This window comes from Triturus cristatus, chromosome 5_1 (assembly GCF_964204655.1).
Source record: "Triturus cristatus chromosome 5_1, aTriCri1.1, whole genome shotgun sequence".
Taxonomy (NCBI): Eukaryota; Metazoa; Chordata; class Amphibia; order Caudata; family Salamandridae; genus Triturus; species Triturus cristatus.
In genome coordinates, this window is record NC_140587.1 from 155,568,719 (window position 1) to 155,583,879 (window position 15,161).

Sequence of the window (15,161 nt, forward strand, 5' to 3'; positions counted from 1 at the left end):
TTGCAGGCTGCACACCCACTCAGCTCTTCAGGTGGGCCTACCTCAGTGCACCGCTAGTCATCGGCCACGTGGCGGTAGGCCCGTGCCAGACGCAGTGCCTCAGGTGCCACTACCTCTGTGCACCACAAGTCACCGTCCAGCCTCCAGGCCACTGCATCATTGCAGGCTGCACACCCGCTCAGCTCTTCAAGTGGGACTAACTCAGTGCACCACAAGTCATCGTCTCGTGGGGCTACCTCACCCACAAGTCAGCCCCCAGCAGCCAACAGCATGTCCTCAGTAACGCCACTGGAGCCCTTCACAGTCATGGGGCCACCCCCGTCCCAGGCAGGCCGCTGGAAAGCCTGGGTGGAACGTCTGGAGACGTACTCCGAAGCGCACGACATCCCAGCGCCACGGCGGCGGCCCACGCATAGGCGTGTGAGGAGTGTCAAGATATGGCCTGGGGCTCTGAGCGTGGTTCAGTTCTGGGCTGGGCACAAGAGTAACTATGGTGTGTGTCTCTGTTGTAGTGTCGGCGCCACCCGGACCTTAATCGACAATGTTGCAATGTAGCATGCACCCGTAGGGCAGGCTCGCCCGAATGGAAAAATAAAGGAGTGCAAGACCGCTCGGGGTCGTGGCTCATACATGCCAACGGTTGCGTGTGTATCTTCATTGCCACAGCATAGGCCAAAGGCCAAGCCTCAATCACATACTTGCTTGATCATAGACATGACACATCTGTGTGAATTAGAATGTTTTAATTACATTCGGTGGAGTGTTGAAGCTGGACCAGTACATGGCCATGCAAACCCCACTTTACATCGCTGCCCCGTGGAGGGCCAACCAGAGTCCTTTAGGGATTGACAAGGTTCATCGGAAGAGGAAGAGTTCAGTCCGCAGTCTGATTGCTGTGACATTGGTAGCCAAACCAAATATGGCAATCCATGTCGGGGGCCAAGGTGAGTGGGGCAGAGTGTATCGGGGGACAGTGGAAGGTATTATTCCAGGGCCTAATGCAGAGGGCATAACCAAGCTGAAACAGGCCATATGGCGGAGATGAATGCTACCGCTTCCTTCTTACCAGAATGGCAGAATCATCCACATCATCGTCCTCTGATGTGTGATGTGCCTCACATCTTGGTGGTGGTGTTTTGTCTGCAGCACTGTGTGGCAGTGCCACATCAGGGGCCGGAGGTGGAATGTCTGCCACACTGTGAGGCACTGACACATCAGGGGGCGGCGTTGTGGATGGAGTAGTAGTAGCAGCAGCATTCATCGGCGCCAGGCCCTGTGGCAGCAATGCCATGATGAGGATCTGCAGGGCATGGAAGATCCCAGCTACATCTTGCTGGTGTGCAGCGTGGTAGCCATTCTTTCCGCCTGCATCCGCTCCATGTTCTCCATGATCCTCCACATGTGTCCCAACTCCCGGGTGACATCGCTGGAGCCACTCTGACTAGACGGTTGTTCTTGTCTCAGAGTCATGACTCCAGCGATATCAGCCATAGCTTGTTGGAGAGCATGTAGCGGACTGTGGGTGTCCATTAGGGACTGTACGTGGTCCCTGATGGGACTTAGACACCCACGTATGGCATCTAGTTTGGCTGCCATGAGGACGAAGCCCACCCGCACCTGATCAGCCATCTCCTTCTGGCACCCCAACACACGGCGTTGGAATGCCATATGTTGGTCGTGGGGGTCCTGGGAGACAGCTGTGATGGTGGGCGCTTCCTGCTGTGTGGTCTGTGCAGGGGGTGGGGTCTCCTCGATGCAGCTGGGGTGCCCTGCTCCTGGGGGTGGGGTGCTGAGGGTGTCCATAAGCTGTTGAAGGTCGTCGGTGTCGAAGGTGTGGAGGTCCTCTTCATCATCAGTGAAGAGATGTACGGTCTGCTCTGCAGGAGGTGTTGATTCTCCCTCTGCAATTTAAAAGGGAGATGCAGTTTAACAGTGTGTTCCATGTATGTTCACACATTGGACAAATTTAGAAACAGACTGCATGACAATGTACATTGTGACTGTTTGGGAGGAGATGCCTATTTGATGCGGGACAGTGGACATTTCTACACCATCAGGGATGTGAGGTTGTACTTGTACATTATCATCTCACAGTTTCCTGCTATGCCAAATGTGATTGGCCAGTTTCTACACACAAGCGGCAGCAGTTGTGTCCTCTGTTCTGTTGTGAAAGTGTTGCAGTTTGTATTGTTGTCAATGTTGATGTGCTCTGATTCTTATGTGTGTGTGCTGCATTGTGGGAGAGTCGCCTCTGCAGCTCTGATTTTGCTGGCCCTTATCACTTTCAGGCAGTGTGCCTTTCACTTCTGTGCTTCGTCAGTGCTGAGATGTTGCAAACTTGGGTACATTGGGCTCTCGGTGGGAGTTGGGACTCTTGGGCATGGTTTGTCCGCAGATGTCTTGTTGACGGCAGGGGTTGTTTGTGCACGTGGATGTGTCAGGGTGTGACCTGCTCCTTTACGGATGTGGTCCACACTCAGCCACCTCAGTGTTGTGGCATGCACCATGTCATGATAGTTGGACTGCAGCTATGCTAATCGTCATGCAGTGTCACTTGCATTGTCAGTGTGGCTCATGGACCCGCAGCTTTGCTGGGTTCAGCACATGTGCATGGGTTTGTTGTGAGATTAGTGATGTGTGGGGAGGGCCCGCTCTGGGCACATTGTCAACAGAGGCCTACTTGCTGTTTCTATGTGTGCTGTAGTGTGCCAAAGAGATCAGGACATGAACCAGAGTCATTGTGGGTGTGCACTGTGCTATACTTAATTGCGCATGTGTGCCATTGTGCCCATCTCCCCCCGTCCCCCCAGTCCCTTGTCGTTACTCACCCTGTAGCTGTTGGGTCAGGTCATGTTGAGCAGTGTCCGGTAACCCAACTCCTGCCACCGTCTCCCCACTGGTGACTGTAGGCACCATTTCCTCCATCTCATCCAGCTCCTGCTGTGGCGCTGGACTCCCACCTCCAGTCTGCATTGCGGCTTTCCGATTGTTAGCAAGTTTTAGCTTGGTTTTGCGCTTCACATCATTCCAGCGCTTCTTGCAGTTGCCCACTTCCCTTGTCTTCACTCCGACTGTATTCACCTTGGCCAAGATGTACTGCCATATTGCATTTTTAGTTGCCAATGACACAGTGGAGGTGATGAACAGTTGTTGGTGGTGTTCTATCACCTCCGTAATCAGGATCTTGTTTTCCTGCAGACTGAATCGCAGGTTCCTCTTCTTCTTCTCCTTGCCCTTCTCCTTCACCGAGGTCCCTGGCTGGTCCTTTGTGAGGCTTGTGGGGTTCTGGTTGGAATCTGTAGTTGCTCCAGCTTCCTCCATGGGGCTTCTCAGTAGATTGGGTTTCTTTTTTTTTTTTTGCAGCTTTTATGGTGATTTTTCCCGCCTGACGTGGGAATTGCAAGCCTGGCGCTGCTTATCGCTGATGTTTTTATCGCTCTTGGGCCCATCGCAACTTTTTTCACGTTCGGGTTTCCTTTTTTATTGTCGTCCCGGTAATTTTAACGCAGACATTTGACACGTTATCAGGAGACTATCGCCTGTTGCCGGCGTGTTGACAATACGCCGTTAACACGGCGTTAGTTTTCCGTGATAGATGGCGTTATGTAAAATTGCATTAACCTGGGTTGGCGATAATTATCGCCCGTTCTTGAGAATATCCCCCTAAATCTTCTTTCTTACCCTTGGCTAGCTGTCCGAAGGTTGCAGAGTGGCAGAGTAATGCACCAAGGATGACCACCTTAGCAGCATCCCACTGAGTAGATTCTAAAACTTCTCAATTATCACTGCATTCAAAATATTGCTCAATTGTATCTTTAATATTTCCACGTACTGTTGGGCCATGAAAAGCTATCTCATTAGGTACTCATGGGCGTGGGGAGATTGTTTGAGGCAGAAGATGGATGTGTACATCCACATCAAAGCATGGTTGGAAAGAACAGGAACATCTATTTGAAATATGGGATGTCTGGTTGGAGCTCAATAAATACTAGGAAGAAGTCAGTGTGGGAGTGTTATCTATGGACCTATGAATAAATTGTAAAATCCTAGTCAGTACTGTGCTGTCTTCTCCACAGAGCTATGAGACAGAAATCTGATAGAGCTTCGGAGAGTGCAGTCGCAGGGATGCGGATGAGAGGCCAGCTTGGGATCTGTCTATGTGTGATTGAAGAACGATATTAAAGTCTCCTCCCATGATCAGTCGTCCCCTTGCAAAGTGTGAGACTTTATGGAAGAGGTCAGGGTAGAATTACTCTTTGTTTTCGTTCAGGCCATGGATAGCTATAATGAGTACTTGTTGGCCCAGTTTCCCCCTGAACTCCATTCATGCATCTTGATGCGTGTGCATGGGACCAATGTCCCCCTACAGCCCGCCTCTCTTCACTCTTTGTATGCATATTTGCTTTTTAGGGTAAAATCCAAGCTTCTATGGAGGAGTAGGGCCGCCCACCAGGATTTGTTCTAGTATGTAGAGTGAAATTGTGCAGGGAGCCAATAGGAGCTCAATCTCTGTGTGTCCTCCCTCATCAAGTGGGTCTCTTGCAAGAAGACCATGCCGCTCTCTCGCGCCCAGGCCCTAGGAGGATCACCCTGCAATTTAACGGGGAGATGAAGTCCAAACATTCAGTGACACCATTGATAGTGTGGTCGTCCTGGCGTTCCTAGGTGAATAAAAGTAAACAAAAGAAGAGTGTATCCGTCAAGGCTGAATAAGTGAAAAAGTGTTAAGAAAGGTGAATCACTGTGTTTTAAAAGAACCCTCACTCATCAAACTAGTTGGTGACATGCTTCATCATTGGGTTCCCACCGGAGAGACCGAATGTCTCCCCGGTGTGCTACGACGCCTGATTTACAGCGGAGCTGGTTGTTTGTGTAGAGACAGTGCAATCTGTGAAGGTGCTGGTTTAAAAAGGTGTCGCAATTTTAACCAATAGGTAGCTTTAATGGTGGTAAACTGGACACGGTTAAAAGGGGTGAGGTGGACGTGTGAACTCTGGTGATAATTAGACCAGCTACGTCCTAATTAAGGTGCAAAATGGTCAACATGTTTCTGCTTCTAACGATACTACATGAAGCATTATTCAGGACCTAATTATGGACAACCACGGCGGTATACGCTCGCTATGGCGCACCCTAACCAGTGGTGTCTAGAACCGCTAACACTTACGGTTATGGTAAAAAAGCCCTTCAGGATTTCTGAAAGCTTTCAATTCTGTTGAAGCAAAAAAAGGATGAGGAGACAAAACAAAACAAACAGTGATTCACAACATACATGTATATTAACAGAAAACAAAGCAAGAAATAAATTCCAGTTTGTGAACAAACTTCACGTTCTCAAATAGTGAGTTGCCATTGTACCTGGACAGGTGGGAATAAACACTCGTATTAGCCCATGCCGGTATAGTGAGTTATCGTGGCACAATTGTGGTGATGCTAGTGAAAGTAACAAAGAAGCTGCTGTGCAAAGAGAGCTACACCCTACTTGGCAGTGATTACGACAGAGGTGAAATTTTCAAGTGGCGTGTGCTCTATGCAGATAGAAATGGCCATCAGACTATGAATCAGCAACAAACTTTGGCTGACTGTAGGAGGCGAAAGAAAAACGCTTGGATATAGAAATGGAGAAAGGCTTTTCACACTGATTCACAAACACCAAAGCGGAACAATGAGTTTGGTGATTGGTGCTTACGTGATGTTGGCTTAAACGTCACAGCATGAGTCCGGGTGGGGGGCGAGACTTATAGTCACACTCTAGGTAGAGAAAGGTGAGTAGTAAAGTTAGACATAACTTACGGGGTAATGGCGAAACAGCAGGGTTAGGAAAACCGGAGCCTCTACTTACTACGCCAAAGCCTCCAACCCACAGGAAACCTACTTATCCCTCCTTCGGACTCGAATGTTGTTGGTCGCCCCGTGAGCGATGCAAATATAGGAAGTGCTTTGCTCCGGAGACACATAGCGTCATCACGCTTGTCACGTGGTGTGTTTAACGTGAGACCAAAGACTAGACCGCTTAGATGGCCATTGGAGGCGGTCTCGTGATCGGGGCTTTGCTACCGTAACTAAAGGAGCAATTAGAAAAGAGAGAAAGTTCTCATCAAAACGGAAAAACACCAAGAGGTCTATGCGTGTAATCTTTTTGTATCCTTTTTATAGGGGGCTACAGTGTAAGCATAACGACATCGCGTTAGTCATGTGGTATGTCTAGCGGACAATGACTATTGGTGGTAGTCTTGTAGTCAGAGTGTACGCTGCCATGACTAATAAAGCTTTGACTGTAGGAGGTGAAAAAAAACGTTTTTTTCCTTATAAAACCTACGATTAAAGTACCAACAGGAGCTACAGCTGTTATAAGCTTTTCAGCAGGAGCAATTGTGAAAGAAGGGTTTACACCCATGATCATAAAAGGCCAAAGGTCTGCGATGCTTCATACAGGATCAATAAAGCATCATTGTGATTTGATCCCTTTCTACAAGTGGAAAGATGAATAAAGATTGAAAAAGGTTAAGAAAGGCCATGGTATTCACGCCAAAGGTGACGGTATCATTAGCGTAGGTCAGATCAAATTACATTGTGGATCACATTATAAGATCCAAGTATGTTAAATGAGTTATCAAATTGAAAATGATAGAATTCTTGCACGCTGGTACCTATACATTTAAGGGTAGTGTAATGTCTAGCGTTTAAACACCGTGCCCCAAGGAATGTTGTCGTTAAATCCCATAGTGTGAGTGGAAAGGCGGTAAATCCATCTTTGTTCTTTTTCGAACAAGATGTTCGCTGACCTTTTTCCTGGTCTGATTTGTTTAATTACTGTCCAGTTTAGATCGTCTGGGGTATGTTTGACACGTGCATAGTGTTCAGTCAGTTTGCTGATATTTTTCCCACATCGGATGTTGCTCCTATGTTCAACAATACGCTGTTTTATTTTGCGTGTAGTCATACCAACGTATCTTGTACCGCACGGGCTTGTTAACAGGTAAATTACGTTGGATGAATTGCAATTTGTATGTGCACGTTGAGTCCAAACTTTGTCTTGTTCAAGGTTTAGGGTTTTACTGGCTTTCGTTAGGTGACATACGCTGCACAGACCGCATAGAAAATGGCCTGTCACTTTTGGGAGCCCCCATGCCTGAAGTACAGAGGGAGTATTATCATTTTGTGCTGGCCTTGGTCTAGTGTGTACAAGGGTATCCTTGATGCTTCTTGCTTTCTTGAACGAAAAAAGGGGTTTCTCCCATTTCAAGTTGTTGCTTACAAGGATGCCCCAATGCTTACGGATGGATTTGGTCACAGCATTAGATGCAGTGCTGTAAGTAGTCACACATGTCAGTGGGACTTCCTCCACTGGTCTTACTGATTCCTCAAGGAGGGCTTGTCTGTATTGGTTCTTTGCCCTCTTACAGCTCCGTTTGAGGATTTTATCAGGGTAACCTCTGTTTTTCAGTTTTTTAGATAGACTGCTTGATTGAGAGCGATAGTCTTCCATACGACTGCAATTGCGTCTGATACGCAAAAATTGCCCAAATGGGAGATTTGCTCTCAGGGGTCACGGGTGGAAACTGGAAAAAGCCAAAAGATTATTTTTCGAAGTTGGTTTATAATGAGTTTTTGTCAGCAGTTTCCCTTCCAATTTGGTAATGACCAGATCCAGAAATATTATTTCATTCTGATCATAGGAGTTGGTGAATTTAAGGCTGGGATCACATGTATTGATCCAATTGAAAAAATTCAAAAGTTGGTTCTCGGGTCCTTGCCAGATCACAAGGATATCGTCTATATATCTTTTCCAGAAAGATATATAGGACGAGAAAGGGTTGTTGGCAGTCAGGATATACTCTCTTTCGAAATCGTAGACGTAAAGACCTGCCACACTAGGGGCAAAGGTACTCCCCATAGATGTACCGGTGGATTGAAGGAAGCGGGTCCCTTTGTATTCAAAGAAGTTCTTTTCCAAAGCGCGAGTGGCACAGTCTATGATGAATTGTTTTGATGTCTGGAACTCCCAGGGGGTAGCTTCCAAAGTATCATGAATAACCCTGATGGTATCTTCCTGGGGTATGCTGGTATACAGACTTTCAATATCTAGAGAAAACAAAAAAGTTGGGTCGTCTGCCAGAGTGATGTCTTGTAGGAGTACCAACAGACTTTTAGTATCCTCTAGTACTAGGGTCTCTGGTTGCTGGGCCCTGCTTGTTGTGCCCCCGATTTGCTCCTCGTGTTGATCCCCATCTCTTCGTCTTGTTCCCAGTGTACCTGGCTTCTTCTCTTTCCCCGGCCCCTTCGGCCCCTCTCTAAAAAAGGGGGGCGATACATGTTAGGAGTGTAAGGGGGAATTGGCATGAAAGCCGGGTTCCAACCCATCATTGGGAATTGTTGGGGTTGGTGATATTGATTGGAAAAATTACCGCCCTGATTGGGAAACATAGGCCAGTTTTGCTGGTAGTGTTGGTATCTGCCCCTTCCTCTACCTCGCTGCCTATTCTTAAAGCTCCCGCCACTCGAGCCACTAGTGGTGGATGTATCATCATCTGAGGTGTTATCCGAGTAGGTAGAACTACGCTGAGGGGGTGTGTAATTCGGTTCAGCATAGGGGTAGACTTTCGTAAAGGCGAAGCGTTTCAAGTCCTTCTGAAATTTTTGTGCCTTGGACTGTGTGAGATTGTCCTTTTATTCATTCATTTCTTTATTCAGTTCTTCAAGTTTTTTGTTATACCCTGTCAAGGTTGTTCTGAAGTGAGTTTCAGTAAGTTGGATCTCGACCATTAGAGCTTCGGATAGTCTGAGGGCTGTCTTAATGATCAGAACCAACCAATCGCGGGTACAACGCCATGCTATTTGGGCCCACTCCTTTCTGAAGACAGAATCTTCCAAAAACATGCGTGGGGCATTAGTCACTAATAAACCTCTTGGTGCTATGTTATTCCGTAGATATTCAGTGAGAATAGTGCCGTGTAGAATAGTACGAATACGGTCACGTTTTTGCTCGGACAACTTATCCCATTCAGTTGTTTGCGAGATGGTCTGGGCAATAGAAGGATCTGAGAAGAGTGAAGGGTCAGCCAAAAGGGCGTCCACTTCCTCATCAGTGTATGATAAACCTGGGTTCTCCATAGCGATGCCAAGCAAAAGGACAGAACTGAACTCCTATTTGTGGAGAAAAGTTGATCGAACAATGAGGACAGAATCTATAGAGAAGACTCTCGCAGCTGTGCGCTGCCAAAATATAACTTAACAACAGGAGAGAGAGGGAAATTATTTGGAGCCACTCTTAGTCCCCCAGGGCTAGTATAAGTAAACAAAAGAAGAGTGTATCCGTCAAGGCTGAATAAGTGTTAAGAAAGGTGAATCACTGTGTTTTAAAAGAACCCTCACTCACCAACCTAGTTGGTGACATGCTTCATCATTGGGTTCCCACCGGAGAGACCGAATGTCTCCCCGGTGTGCTACGACGCCTGATTTACAGCGGAGCTGGTTTTTTGTGTAGAGACAGTGCAATCTGTGAAGGTGCTGGTTTAAAAAGGTGTCGCAATTTTAACCAATAGGTAGCTTTAATGGTGGTAAACTGGACACGGTTAAAAGGGGTGAGGTGGACTTGTGAACTCTGGTGATAATTAGACCAGCTACGTCCTAATTAAGGTGAATGCCACACCTGTTTCTTAACACTTAATACCGACCCCTCGGAGAACAATGTTATGGTGACCCTCAGGCTAGCCTCAGGTAGTTCTGGCAGCACTGCTGTATACTGCCCCCCGGTCTGCCGTAGCAGAAACATAAGCTTCATTCAAGACAGAAACTCTGGTCGATGCAGAAAAATGAATATACAACTAAAACTAGTAAGTGTGGCCCATGCTGGTCCACCTTGAAAATAAGGGCCCCTTTTGGTTACCAACAGTGAATTCAGTTCTGTACGTGGTTTAATCTAAAAGGTGGGTTTGAGGCTAGCTCTACGAGTTGAGGTGAACCAACACCACCTCAGCAAGCCTCTTGTTCCAAGCAAGTTGTCGTTTTGGAGGTCTATTTGTCCTGTCTTGCAATATAGGTGAAGGTGGGTTGGATATTAAGGAGCTATAAATTTAGTTTTGTGTTCTTTGATGGAAGGTGAGCGGGTCTCCTTGTTCCATTGGCAGCATTGTCACCTGAGTTTCTTCTACCATAGTGCTGCGGCCCTCGGCTAATGATAGGTTTTGTCCTCTCTTCCAGTTGGGGGTCGTTCAGTCTCTGTGTCCAGAGGTCACAATCCAGAAAAGCCCAGCAGCTTATGTGCTTCCTGGTTATCTTTGACAGGAAGGGGCACCTTCCTGCAGCAAAACAATCCTCTGAGGCATTTTTTTCTTTCTATGCGTGCTGTATCCTGCAGCATACATAGAAAGAGAAAATAATTAGGAGAAATTGAGATATTTCTCCTCGTTACACCTCACCTGGGGGGGCGTAGCATTTTGACACATTCCCAGGTCTACCAGTATTGGTAAATCTGGGAATGCGCCATACTCCATGGGTAGATGCATGTGAACACAGACACTCCACCTATGGAACACCTCACTGGGGCAGAGTATTACAACGCAGCAATTTGTGCTGCGTTGCGTTACTCTAGATTTAGTAAGCCACGCAGTGCCACGCAAGGTGGCCGTGCATGTCTTGATTAATCTAACTTAGTCGTTGTGTTGCCCTTGCACCCCATTGCGAGGTGCAAGGGTGACGCAACTCTGTGATAAATATGCCCCACAGTTTATTTTGTCGCCCCAACCCAAGGAGCAGCGGGGTGAAAAACAGCTTAAGAGCTGAGGTGAGGCCTTTCCCGGTCATGTGGGTCCAGGGACAGGGTCACTTACTACTCAACAGTTCATTGCAAGCGCTCAGGACGCAGCCTTCCCTTATTTTTCCAAGCATATGCTTCTCAGATTGTTCCTGCAGTGGCCGAGGCAAGGTGGAGTGACCCTTCACAGTAGAGGTGGTCGAGCGGGCAGCACGCAGCAGGATGATTTTACAGCGCACCATGGGGAGAGCAATCACATGGCCCTCCCCTCCCAGCAGCAGTAAGGAAGGCAATGGGGAGTGCCCAAGTGGAGATAGTGGGGTGCACACATCCAGCTTATTGCGAACGAGGCAGGAGACACAAAGGGGAGCAGCCATTAAAAGAAGGAACAGCAGGAAAGGAGGATTCAACTCATAGAAACACTGTTTTTACTCAGCATGATGCGTTTCCTACCGGCTGTGAGCGGAGAGGCAAGTCAGTTCTCATGTGTACCCTATATGCAATATATGCAAACTAGATTCCCGTGATAGCTGGAGTAATGTTATAGATAGTGCTAATTTGTAAAAAAAAAAATAAGTGCTGGGGCTCTCGTCAGGAGGCAGCTTGCACCAGCCCATTCCTGCCGTTAGCGCCGCCTAAAACAGAACCACCAACTACTAACCATGAAAGTGGGGAGAGGGTGTGGCGTAATGGCCAGAGCTGCCAACTTCGGAGCTGGGGAACCAGGTTTGAGTCTCGGCTCAACATCCTATGATTCTGGACCAATCACTTAATCTCCCCTGTGTCCTTAACTGATGCTCATGAAAAGTGCGGGTGTTGATGATTAAGTGCTGGTGCTGAGCACCGGAAACAACTGGCTCAAATTAAGCACTGGTAATAGGCCATTAAGTCAAACACAAGTCATGGGAGAGGATGTCAAGTTTCCGCCAGTGCTGCAGACTTTAGAACTCGGAACCAGCTTCAAGTCTTGGCTTTGGCTCAACATCCTGTCAACATCAATTAGTGTTTCCGTTCCTAAAAAACGAATCTGACCTTCTATAACATAACTGGTGCTTGTGTAAAGTGCTCCACTGCAACAAAAATCAATGAAGAGGATTCCGACTTGCACCTCATAAACCAACTAATGCCACATATGTGTGCTGAGGTCACTTACTCGCACCATTTTAGCCATGGTGTGATATAGAGGACCGAAAATGTGTGGTCATCCGAGAATGCTTGTCCTTCCCTGAATCATTTGCATAATATCTGTGACGTGTTATACATGTGCATGTTAAACGTGTGCAGAGTACGGCTAGACTCAATCATATGAAGGAAACTTATTGCACGATTAGTTGGAACCATCACAGTTTATAAAAACATGGTTTTTGTGTGCACTCTCATATGTGAAAATGAACAAAAGGAAGGCTCTGTGAAATAAACTGTTTGTCTAGGATCACACAGTTTGGTGATGCCAAGAAGCTGGGATTTGTGCCAGCTTTTCCAGTTTCACACTGAACAACTCGTCCACTGGATGGGCGTCTCTTTCTGATGCCAACGCTTTGTCCGTATTTCCTGGAGGATGAGCTGAGCACGAGTAACCCTGCCTGATGCTCAACTATGCTGAGTGCTCCCTTGGGCCCTCTCCTACTCAGGACCACTGCCCAGGATTGAGCTGGGTGTCTGGATCCCAAGCTGCCTTCATGTGCTTCACCTGATGCTGTGCGCCACGATGGCCTCTCCAGGTGAGGCACTGGGCGGTAGCAATACTGGCAAAAAAAAGATTGAGCCCAAAGGTTAGCCTTGGCTTTGTATTTTGGGGAGCGATTGCAGCAGTTTCATCTTTGTCTGTTGCTCATGACGTTTCTTTCTGCCACTGCGCATAACCTGCTGGTTCCAGTGTCGACTTTGTTCATTGCAGCAATGTACGTTGCTGCATCTGTCTTCACGGGTATTAATGCAGTCGAACTTTCCCGAAGCCGGCAGAAGGAGTTACATCGCTTTGTATCTGCTGAATTAACGAGAACAGGATGTGTTGGGGCTGATATGTTATTTCTGCTTTTATTAGTCACTGGCCTGGGTGTAGTTTTTCATACCCTTTAACCTGTAACTCTGATCATGCTTTTATTTTCATTGCATTTTTATGACTTTTGATGGCTCTTATCTTTTATTAATTTGTATTCTGAACCTGGTCATGTACAGAGATTGAAGAACATGTTGACTGGTATGTTGATGTCTAGCTCCGATTATGGAAAGCTCAAATCCTAGTTACTGTTTTGATTTAAGAAAGTGTCACTCAAAGTGTCACACATTTGGCAGAAGAATTTCACTCATACGCTCACAGAAATGCCACACATGAGCATTCTGAAAACTTGCCAGCTATGCCCAGTGCTCGATGCTCCCAGCGGCGCTCAGGACGCAAGCGTAAACGTACTGAGCCGATCTTCTGCTGTACGAGAAAGGAGGGTTATTCGTCTTAATTTGAGCCGGTGGTTTTCGGTGTTCGTCACCGGCACTTATTTGTCGACACCGACGCTTATGACCTTCTGCCACATGATGATGCTGTCTGTCTAATTTAGAGATGAGCACAAAAACAGTTGTTTCTTAATTTGGTATGTATAAAAAAATTATGAATACCTGCCACCTGAGTCATTCTTAAAGCTTTAGGGGCGTGGAATAGCCAACATTGTCACACTTGTACGAGTTTGATGGTAGTGGTTGTGTTGGTACTGTCATTGGCAGCACTAGCTCCTATTATGAATAGGCTAGCTGTAGTAGTCAGGAAGAACTTTGCATTTGTTCCAAAGGAAAGTAAAAGTTCCACTCCGTAGTTCTTCAAGAACAACATGTCAATACAGTGCATTTCATAAGTGCACATTTTGCTTGGAGGGAAGAAATGAAAACACACATCATGGTTGCATTGATTCAAGATGGAGTCAGGGCTGGTTTAGACCTGGATCGGCCAAGCACAGGAAAATGCAGTTTTGCAAACTGCAATGTTTTCTTTTTGGTGCAAAAATGTTCATGATGTGAAACACACATTGCTTATTAATCGGAAATATGTTTCTCAGTTGCCTTACATTCACATACACACAGGAGAGTCAGTAAGAAGAAACCCAGGTGGGAACCCTCTATGAACGTAGATCACAGCAGGCTGCAGCAGAACGTCAAAGCACTGACAATGCCTTGAATGAGATGCTGTGGAGTCAGAAGGTAAGGAAGACCAAAGCCTAATGTCATCCCATGGACCTTTTTTCTCATCACAGGTCCATGGCTCCAGGTCAAACCTTTCCAACGTAACATTCTTTTTTTAAACATCTTTTTATTTAACAAAATATAGCTTTCCATGTAGTGAGACAATGTACATATCAGTGGGTCAGTAGAATAACAAGAGTCAAGTACACAGCAAATGCCATACCCTTAGGCCAGCAGTGGTCCTAGGCGCAGCCAGTAGCCCCCCCAATCCCCTGATCCCTCACCATGTACGCCCTTTAATCAGTTAATAAATCCCCTCTGCAAGCCATCCATGCCTCCCAGATCTTTTCCCATTTGCTTGGGCACCCCCTGCTCTGGTACACCACATGTTCAGCTCGCTGGCACCAATCAAGGTCCCTTTTCCAACCTTCTATCGACGGAGCCTCTGCGGCCCCCTATAGTCTAGCCACATTTCGTTTGGCCACCACTCCGGCCAGCGCCAGCCAAATAGTCGCCCATTTAGGCCATACTATCTCCCCTGTCACTCCCAGTATGAACCGTCTGGCGTCTAGCGGGACCTCGGAGTCCAACACCTCAGACATAACCCGCGCAATGCCTTCCCAATACCTCTGTATCACCGGGCAGGCCCACAGGAGGTGAAAGAACGTCCCTGTTTCATTGCAGCCCCTCATGCACTTATCTGACCCACTAAATCTGATTCGGTACTGCACGGTTCTAGGGACATAGGAACGTGGAAAATCCGGAGCTGAACCAGACGGAACTGTGCCCTGACCGCTATCTCTCTGGGACTCTGTAGGGCCTCCGCCCAGTCATCATCTTCAAGGAGCCCAACATCCGATTCCCAGGCCTCTCGTAGCGGTCCCAGTGGATCTGGCGTATTATTAATTAACTTTTTATATGTAAGTGAGTTGAGCTTGTCCACCATGGGATCGAGTAGGAGCCTATCTTCTAACGTAGAGTACTCCGGCAACCGCTCCCCCACTTTGAGATGGCAATGCAGGGTGTTCCGTTGCCACTCTACCAATCTGCCCAGCACAGTAGGAGTGAAGAATTTCCCAATCCGCTACCCTCACTGCAGACACCCTACAACCACCTTGTAAATCAGGGTGACGGGTATCTCCGGCGCCGGGAGAAGGTGGGGGAATACACAAGGAAACAAAAAAATCACTGTAGTCAAACAGGTTCTCCTTCTTGACTCCTTTATCCACCACCC